General features: G+C 47.6%; 1 pseudogene across 1 annotated transcript; it reads left to right on the top strand.

Moving 5' to 3' along the window:
• Positions 1-6,498: 6,498 nt before the first annotated feature.
• LOC309565711 (protein BUD31 homolog) lies at positions 6,499-9,370 on the top strand (annotated as a pseudogene). Its single transcript has 2 exons — positions 6,499-6,574; positions 9,002-9,370. The product of its transcript is annotated as a protein BUD31 homolog (transcript).
• Positions 9,371-10,668: the final 1,298 nt, after the last annotated feature.

The raw sequence follows: 10,668 nt of genomic DNA, 5'->3' as shown, positions 1-10,668 counted from the left end.
GGGCTGAAAAGGAGGGTCCCTGTCTGCGACGAGGGTCCTTACCCTTGGCAGCCTGTGGGAGAAAGGTGCTCTTGCCCCCAGTGAGACCCTTGATAATATCATTCAAGGTAGCCCCAAACAGGCGATCCCCCTGAAAAGGGAGATCAGTCAAGGCTTTTTTAGAAGCCTGATTCGCCGACCAGCACTTCAGCCACAGCATGCGCTGGAGGACCCCCCCGCCGAAAACGACAAACGCCCCAGCATTGGAGCAGTATCCAGTGTGGCGTCGCAAACAAATTGCAGTCCCTGCACCATCTGGTCCAGCAACTCCGACACGGCAGGGGGGAGGATTCTCCCCTCCAGGTCATGGCGTAGTAACTTGGTCCATTCTGTTAATGTTTGCGAAACCAGGGCAATGGTAAACACCGGCCTGAAGGCAGACCCCGCCAGGGAAAACATAGTGCGGGACACAGACTCCACCCTACAATCAACCAGATCCCTAAAGGACGGGGAGCCCTCCACCGGGATCACAGTAGCTTTATTCAGCCTGGAGACCCATGGATCCGCCGCAGCTGCGTCCTCCAGCTTTAGGGTATCCCAGATAGACACAATCAGTTCGTCCACCAGTACCTTGTCTTGTGCGACAGCGGAGGCAGAAAGGTCATCCTCACTATCAGAGGAGACGGGGCGCGAGACAACAGCCCCAGAGGGGAGACCTGTGTCAGCAGCGCCCAGTTCAGATTCCGAATCTGAGGCATCAGATGAGGCAGGGGTTGGCGGGGGTAGTTTTTAAGCACCTCGCCCCTGAAAAGCCACCTCCACCCGGGACACAAATGACTCCAGGACTGCCGAAAGTGCATCAATAGTGAGCGTGCCTAGAAACCCCCGCAGAGAGAGAGAGAGACCCCCCAAGGCTCACCACCCACAGAAAGATGCACCAGAAGTCCCAGTATGTCTGCTCAGCAGTGCTCGTCCTTTCAAAAGGAAGGCCTGCAGGGCGACGTGCCCGGGTCTAGGGAGGGGCTCCACCCCCTCACACGCCTCCAGGAACTCCCACAGTAGCCCAGCTTTGAGGAAAAAACTGAGCTGGGTGTACCAAGATGGCCACCACCATGTAAAGCACATGGAGGCTTCAAGAAAATGGCGGCCCCGCGCGTCTGCGGCGGTAAAGGGGGCCCCCCTCCTGACTGACCGACGATCGACCAGCAGGTGGGCCCTGGGGAGCCAGGTTGGAAACCCCCCCCCCCGCACAATAGCCGTCCACACCGGCGGGACCCCCCACCCCCTGCCCGCTAAGTGGCCTGCACGCAGATCCAGTCTCCCCACATATCCCCATGCGACAGAGACCCCCCCAGGAGGGGGGAAAAGGGGGTGGAGGAAGGGGGGCACCATAGGTGGGGGGTGCACAGTGGAACAGGGGGGGAACCCGGAGAAACGGGGGTCTGACTGTCCCAGGGAGGGGCCCGCATCCACCCCCAAAACCTGACATGAGGAAAAGGGGAAACAGCTACTCACCATACCGGAACAGGCAGGCGCCAACTCCTGACAGAACCCCTTGCCGCCGTAGTGGGGGGGGGGTTGTCGGCCAATAGGAATGCTGCGACTCGGTCGCAGACCGGTCGTATGCGACCAGGCTAGATGTTTAACCCCCGTCCAGTGGGACTATGTCACGGCCGACCCAGCGCGGAGCTAGGGCCTGCACGCACTTGTAGGCCGGCTGGGTTGACCACTGGATCTCAATATACAGCCTGTCGCCCAGATCCGGCATAATTGCTTGTAGATCTCACAAGAACAATCCGGAGAAAAAAGCCAGCTAAAAAAAAAAAAGGAATAATCTAAAAAGCTTGCCAGGACCAGAGATCCCAGCAAGAAACTTAGGTCCTTACTCCTGACTAGGCAGAAAAAAACTGACATCCTATAGCAGGAAGAGAGAGGGTATACCCCTTAGGGACTGCCCATAGGTGTAGCCAGAATAATTTTTCTGCCTAGTGTCCTACTCCTGTAGGGGGCAGACATACCCTATGGATATCAAGATATGAGTCCTGCGTTTGTCAATGAGCGACAGAGAAAACAATACACCCTCAAAAAGAACGACCTTTTAACCGGCTGTGGCGATTTCTGTGATCTCGCCGAGCCGGTGGAACTACGCCATTCCGTCTTCTTACAGCAGGTAAATTGGTCTCTAATTTTGAAACCCCGTCTACTTCAACCTCTGATCTCTGAAGGACTAGTCTGGCTTTCTGACTTTATCTCAAAGCAAGCACATTTGTTACTATTGAAACTATGGGAACACTTGTCTTGGCTGCATATGTCATCCTTACTTTCTATCTCTCCACACACTCTTTCTATGTCTTGGGTCCATTAATGTTTGGTCAGTATGATTATCATCTATAAGTATTGGACAATTTAGGTACAATATTTAGAATTCAAACGGGATAAATTGGATCCTTTCTTCTTATCCTTTATATTTATATCTTTGACTTCAGAACATTGGCTCTTTATATTTTATATATAATTTTTATACTTTGACACTATATTTGAGTTATTGACCAAAATCTCTATTTAGACCCATCATTTATTTGGGGTACACTGCTTAACCTACATTCACTGTGCCAAAAAAATTTTGGGCAACTTCCGGTGGTCTTCTTAGTCTTTTTCTTTTCCCTCACTTGTGGATTCTTTACACACATACTGTACATTGCTTCTGTGTGATAATCTCATTTTGCACATACTATGCCCACATTTTGTGCATTTCTCCGGTGGTCTTACTATTCTTTTCTTCTCCTTCTCATTTGGATCTTTCACTTACATACATTTCCTCTGATAGATATTCTTTTATATTCATATCCAGTAGGGCCTCTGCTGAGGCCATCACCTGCTGCCTGTTACGGATATATATTTGCTTCCATTCAAGGTGTTACAAGTTACCTGGGATTATATTATGTACGTATCCAACCGGTATTTACTTATGTAAAGCACATCACCTTGGGTATTGATTTGACACTATAAAAACTTCTCACTTACTTCCAACTTCTCAGACGTCCAGTGTGGGCTTTCCGGGATCCTTGCGGAATCGACCGAGGCAGTTTATTCAATTATTTGGGAATTACTCACATACTACTTCATTCAGATGCACCTACACACCTTGAAGATCTCTTCTTGCCTCGGCCATAATCGGCGCCTTTTTTGCTACACCACCACTTAAATGTGGCAACATTCAGACACGGCCTTGTACACCATAGTAGAATGACTAGAGTGCTGCGTATTAGCTACATTTTTTACTTTTATACAATATTATACGACAGATGCAGTGTATGTAGATGTATTGTGAATATCTATATTTATATGAATTACTGATGTATATATTCTTTTCACCAACATCTAGAAATGAATTCCAGTTGACCTCTGAAGAAGGCCACTCCCGAAACGCGTCAGTTCTTCTCTGGAATTCATGCGCTCTACTCCTGGCCCTCTGTAACGTGTGATGTACTATGTTAGCAGTGCTAATGTCTGTGTTTTTAACAATATAGTGTTTATCTACAGATGTACCGCTGTATGCGGTTTTGTTTTATTATGGTTCACTCAATAAACTTATAAATGTTATACCTTTTGTATTTTTTGGATGTTGGGTTGCCCATAAAGTCCCGCCTTATAGGGGAATCTTTTCTTTTCATATACTACTAGGGATGTTGGCAACACCCATCCAGACACCTATAGCTGAACAAATACATTTTCTCAAAGAGGACCAGGTCCTCTAAACAGCAGCCTGCAAAACCTTGTGGCCAAAGGAAGCATCCACAGATGCCAACACATCCACTTTATTGAACTTTGTGAAAGTGTGCACCAACGACTAGGTGGCCGCCTTGCATGCCTGTGTCACTGACGCCTGATGACGGAAGGCCCAGGAGGCACTGAGCACCCGAGTAGAGTGCGCCTTAACAGGGAAAGGAGGAACCTGACCCCTGATGGAATAGGCCTGAATCACCGTCTGTTTGATCCATCTGGAAATGGTCGCAGAGGAAGAGGACAAACCTGAGTCTGACTTCCTAAAAGACTCTGTAGCTGCCAGGTACACTCTAATTGCCCAGACCACATCCAAGGCATGCAGCAATTTCCTTCAGATGTTTTGGCCTGGGACACAGGGAAGGCAACACAATGTCTTCCTTCAAATGAAAATCAGAAAACCTTTGGAAGGAACAACAGACAGGGACAAAGAACCACCTTATCTCTGTGAACCACCAAGTAAGGTGAACGACAGGATAACGGGACCAATTCCAACACCCTGCACGCAGAGGTGATAGCCAACAAGAAAGCCACCTTCTGGGACAACTTAAGCAGGGGAATCTCCCAAAGATTCTCAAAAGAAGGCTTCTGGAGGACTGAGAGCACCAAATTGAGCGCCGAAGAATGAAGCCACCATATCAGGGACTCTTTCGTTCCCCGGCTCAGCTGGATCTGATTGTTCAGAGACTACAGATTCTTGTTCTATTTGGCCAGAATCTCCCTTTGCAGGGGCCTCTTATGGAACTGTGCAAACGGAACCGCCTCAAAGGTGGACACCCATCAGGCCTAGCACCCGCATGCAAGTCCAGAGGGATGACTATCTGCTGGACAGCAGGAGACGAATCGCAGCCTGCAGTTTCTGGAGTTTGTCCAGAGGAAGGAGCACTCTGGCTAGGGCCTAATCCAGAGTCGGAACCAGATAGTCCAGCTTTGTGGACGGAACCAGAGCGGACTTCTGAAAATTTAGAATTCTGCCGAACTACCTCAGAGTTCGTATGGTGATTTCCAGGTTATCCACCAGAGCAGTATCAGACTCGTAGAAGAGGTCGTACAAGTAGCCCAGTACCCAGATCCCCCATTGGCATAACAATGCTAGCACTAACACTTTTCTGAAGACCTGAGGAGCAGAGACAAGACCAAAGGTAAATGCCACAAACTGATAATGATCCTCTCCCACGGCAAAGCGAAGGAAGCGTTGGTGACCGGCGCATATTGGAATGTGAAGATAAGCATCCTTGATGTCGATTCGCACAAAGCAGTTCAGTGCCTTGAGATCCAGGATTGGACACACCTTGCCTTCCTTCCTGGGAACTGTAAACAGGTTTGAGTAAAAACCCTGAAAACGTTCCGAAGTTGGAACCGGGACAATTGCCCCTTGAAGTAAAAGGTCTTGTACCGCCCCAAACAGACCCTGTAAGCAGTCCAGGGGCAGGCGCAAGATGGAAGGCAAGAACCTTGCCGGAGGACAAGAGCGAAACTCGATCTTGTAGCCTGACCGAATGACTGTGGACCCACTTGTCTTGTACCAGGGAAGTCCATGGGCACAAAAACCAGCGAAGACGTCCCCCCACCCCCGATACAGGTGAGGGCGCACCTTCATGCTGAGGGAGCCTTGTCGGCAGGTCTGGAGAAGCCCACTCTCTGGTTGCCAGACTAGGTTCGTTTGGATCCTCCAGAGGAGGCCCTGAAAGGCTTCGAGCCCTTATCAGTCGACCCTGAGGGACGAAAAAACTTCTTATGAGCCAAGAAGGAGGGCCCACATCTACGACAAGGGTCTTTGCCCTTAGTAGCCTGCGGATAAAAGGCACTCTTTCCCCCTGTGAGACCTTTAATGATGTCATACAGGGTAGCTCCAAACCGGTGATATCCTTGAAAGGGGAGATCAGTCAAGGCCTTTTTAGAAGTCTGGTCTGCAGACCAGTATTTGAGCCAAAAGACGGCCCAAGGACCACTGTAAAACAGAGAACCGAGCCCCTAGGGGGGCCGCATCCAAAGAGGAATCACAGATAAACTGCAGCCCCTGGACCAGCTGGTCCGCCCGCTCAGCAAATACAGGGGGGAGATGTTCTCCCTCCAGGTCAAGGCACAAAAGCTTAGCCCATTCAGTCAGTTTGTGACACCAGGGCAAAGGTGAATAACAGCCTCAGTGTTGAACCAGCCAGAGTGTACATATTGCGGGCCACAGCCTCCGCCTTGCTGTCAGCCGGATCCTTAAAGGCCGGAGACTCTTCAAATGGAATCATGGTTTCCTTGTTCAATCTGGAAACCAGAGGGTCCACCACCGGTGGAACAGTCCACTTCTTAAGAAGGGACTCCTCATAGGGGTTTCGCCTAGCAAATCACTTAGGGACCCCAAGGGGACGCTTTAGTCATCCTCACTCTTTAGCGACAATTCTGTCAAAATAGGCGGGGAAAGGAAATACCTCTGCCGCTCTGTATTGCTTGTGAGTGCCAAAGGGAACCTGCACCTCCATCGCAGCAGTAGCTGCATCCTCCATCTTTAAGGTCTCACGCACAGATACAGTCAGTGTTTTCACCAGTGCCTTATCGTGCGCAGTTACAAATATGGAGTAATCATCCCAGCACCGAATCTGGGAAGGACCCCAGCAGATTGGTGATGTCATCAGTCAGCGTTTACACGGAAGTGGTGAGCAACGTTTCCGGATCATAGAGCTGTGTGAGAAGAGCTGGGGTCCCGGGCTGTGTGTTCTCCCCTGTGTTCAGGTAGTCGGATAAATGCCAAAAGTAAAGCGAAGCCGGAAGCCTCCTCCCGATGGATGGGAGCTGATAGAACCTACATTGAGATATAATGGTGGTATGGCGCTTATAGATAATGCAGGGGAATATATAATAATAATAATGATAAAAATAGGGAGTGGTAAGTATGGAATGAGTGGCCAGGACAATATTCAGCGTATAATTATATGCTGTACTGATAATGAGCACAAGGTGGGGATTATAAGTCCATTGTGCAAGTCTCTGGGGAGATAAAGAACTGGAATCCACTGAAGGATAAGCAGATACAGGGTAGATCCAGGGATGGATGGATGGGTGGGTCACAAGGCACTCAGGGCTGCTGTCCAGGAGAGTGAAGGGCCGGCCGACTGCCTTAATGAATACTTCTGTTCAGTTTTTACAGAAGAAAAAGAAGGAGAAGGACCTCCACTTGAAAGGATGACTAATGAATCGTTTGATGCATGTGTCTTTACAGAGGAAGACGTTCTAAGATTGCTGTCTAAAGTGAAGACAAATAAGTCACAGGGTCCTGATGAGATACACCCAAAATTATTAAAAGAGCTTAGTGGTGAGCTGGCAAAACCATTAACAGATTTATTTAACCAATCATTAGTAACAGGAGACGTCCCAGAAGATTGGAAATTGGCAAATGTCGTGCCCATTCACAAGAAAGGTAGTAGGGAGGAATCGAGCAACTATAGACCAGTGAGTCTGACATCAATAATAGGCAAATTAATGGAAACCCTATTAAAGGATAGGATTGTGGAACATCTTAAATCCCATGGATTGCAAGATGAAAAACAACATGGGTTTACTTCAGGGAGATCATGTCAAACAAATCTTATACATTTTTTTGACTGGGTGACTAAAATAATAGACGGTGGAGGTGCAGTAGACATTGCATATCTAGATTTTAGTAAGGCTTTTGACACTGTCCCACATAGAAGACTTATAAATAAACTGCAGTCATTCAGCATGGACTCCCATATTGTTGAGTGGATTAGGCAGTGGCTGAGTGACAGACAACAGAGGGTTGTAGTCAATGGAGAACATTCAGAACAAGGTCATGTTACCAGTGGGGTACCTCAGGGATCTGTACTGGGACCAATTTTGTTTAATATCTTCATAAGTGATATTGCAAAAGGCCTCGATGGTAAGGTTTGTCTTTTTGCTGATGACACAAAGATATGTAACAGGGTTGATGTTCCTGGAGGGAAACGCCAAATGGAAAAGGATTTAGGAAAACTAGAAGAATTGTCAGAACTCTGGCAACTGAAATTTAATGTGGATAGGTGCAAGATAATGCACCTGGGGCATAAAAACCCAAGGGCAGAATATAGAATATTTGGCACAGTCCTGACCTCAGTATCTGAGGAAAGGGATTTAGGAGTAATTATTTCAGAAGACTTAAAGGTGGGAAGGCAATGTAATAGAGCAGCACGAAATGCCAGCAGAATGCTTGGATGTATAGGGAGAGGTATAAGCAGTAGAAAGAGAGAAGTGCTTATGCCGCTGTACAGAACACTGGTGAGACCTCACTTGGAGTATTGTGCGCAGTACTGGAGGCTATATCTCCAGAAGGATATAGATACTCTAGAGAGAGTTCAGAGAAGAGCTACTAAACTAGTACATGGATTGCAGGAAAAAACTTACCAGGAAAGGTTAAAGGACCTTAACATGTATAGCTTGGAAGAAAGAAGAGACAGAGGGGATATGATAGAAACTTTTAATACATAAAGGGAATCAACTCGGTAAAGGAGGAGAGCATATTTAAAAGAAGAAAAACTACCACAAGAGGACACAGTTTTAAATTAGAGGGGCAAAGGTTTAAAAGTAATATGAGGAAGTATTACTTTACTGAGAGAGTAGTGGATGCATGGAATAACCTTCCTGCAGAAGTGGTAGCTGCAAATACAGTGAAGGAGTTTAAGCATGCATAGGATAGGCATAAGGCTATCCTTCATATAAGATAGGGCCAGGGACTATTCATAGGATTCAGATATATTGGGCAGACTGGATGGGCCAAATGGTTCTTATCTGCCGACACATTCTATGTTTCTATGGGAAGTCGACTCTGAGCAGTAGATAAAGAGAAGAGGGAAGCACCTCTTGAGTGTGGTAAAAGCACAATTTATTACAAAGCGATATAGTAACTTACATTATAGTAAGCAGGTAAATACATGGCTCTCCAAGGGCGGCTGCTGGGGGTTACATCCCAGTGTCCCGATGTCCAGGTGCAGGCTTGATGACCGGAAATTGGTGGAGACTTTCCTGGGTCCTTCCGGAGGTGCCGTGCAGCGGTGGAGACTTGTGCGGCGGCCGGGAATCAGCGGAGGCGTCTGACGTCACAGGTAGGTGTGGGTAGTCTGGGCTTTACAACTAGTTTCGGAGCATGCGCGAGAGTCTGATCCCGGACCTGCGCTCTCCTTTCTCAAGTAAGCTTACTATAATGTAAGTTGCTATATTGCTTTGTAATAAATTGTGCTTTTACCACACTCGATAGAACCTACATTGGATGAGCTCGATCAGAAAATGAGAGAAGCTGAGACTGAGCTTCATGAAGGAAAGAGGAATTTCTGTGGCTAATATTTCGTATTCATCATCAAAAAAATCGTTATATATTTGACCTCTTTTACAAGAGAAAATCTATAAGCAGAGAATTGTATGATTATTGCATCAGAGAAGGATATGCAGACAAAAATCTTATTGCAAAATGGAAGAAACAAGGATATGAGAACTTGTGCTGCTTGCGCTGCAGACCAGAGATACAAATTTTGGAACAAACTGCATTTGTCGAGTCCCCAAGAGCAAGCTTGAAGTGGGGAGAATTATTGAGTGCACACATTGTGGCTGCAGAGGATGCTCTGGATAAAGACTGTTTTATCTTTGCTTTTTTTTTCATTTATAGTGTTGTTATTTTAAAATGGTAACTGTTTGTTCCAGATATCTTGAAGCTATTCATTTTTATGTTTAATAAACTTGATGTCCACCTTTTGCTTTTTTCAAAAATAAAAAAAATCATCCCAGCACCAGGGGATTAGGAGGGGCTCCCACGGCCAAAATCCCCATCCACAGGGCTCCACTGTCATGGCCGCTGCTATTTTCAATGGCAAACCACGTAAAATGGCCACCGGACTACACAAACATGGCCGCCGTGCATTGAGCACACAGGCTACAAGAAAATGGCGGCCCAGCACCATAAGGCTCCCAGGGACCCAGGAGGGATCTCTAGGCCTCAAGGACAGGCCCAGGCAGGACAGGGGGATCTGGCAGGAGCCCCCACCAGGTACGCCCCCCACCCCCATCTCCAGTATAGCGCCCTGCCCGCACCCCAGGAGGTAAACCAGACCACCCAACAGTCCCAACATAAGTGGAAGGGGGAAAAGATGAACAGGGTTCATACACATTTTCACCAATAAAATTCCATGACTTTTCCATGATTTCACATAAATATTCATGACCTAATGTTTCATGAAATGTCTATGTATACATGTTAAATAAGAAGAAAATCCATGTCACACCCAGCATATTTTTACTAAAATAAATGACAATCTTTGTAGTGTACAGTACCTCTGCATTTAGGGTTTAGTTTCTGGATACAGCGTGACTCAAAATGGTCCCTTGTTTTACAGGGGATGAGATGGAAGTACCGCTGCTGCAGCTGGGAGCCGGTGTCACTTAAGGCGCACAGGTGAAAAGGCCAGCGATCAGATTGGAAGCTGTCAAGCACGCAGCTGCAGACTGCTGCTTTGCACCTTTAGCGTGGCTAGACAGCGCTGCCTCTCCCATGTTCGAAATGTCACACTGTACATTTAGCGGACATGATACAGGAGAAGGTCAGAGGCTGCGGACATGATACAGGACAAGGTCAGAGGCTGCGGACATGATACAGGACAAGGTCAGAGGCTGTGGACATGATACAGGAGGTGGTCAGAGACTGCGGACATGATACAGGAGGTGGTCAGAGGCTGCGGCATGATACAGGAGGTGGTCAGAGGCTGCGGACATGATACAGGAGGTGGTCAGAGGCTGCGGACATGATACAGGAGGTGGTCAGGGGCTGCGGACATGATACAGGAGGTGGTCAGAGGCTACGGACATGATACAGGAGGTGGTCAGAGGCTGCGGACATGATACAGGAGGTGGTCAGAGGCTGCGGACATGATACAG

This window comes from Pelophylax lessonae (assembly GCF_965119305.1).
Source record: "Pelophylax lessonae genome assembly, chromosome: 10".
Lineage (NCBI taxonomy): Eukaryota > Metazoa > Chordata > Amphibia > Anura > Ranidae > Pelophylax > Pelophylax lessonae.
This window is presented reverse-complemented; position numbering and strand designations above follow the sequence as displayed.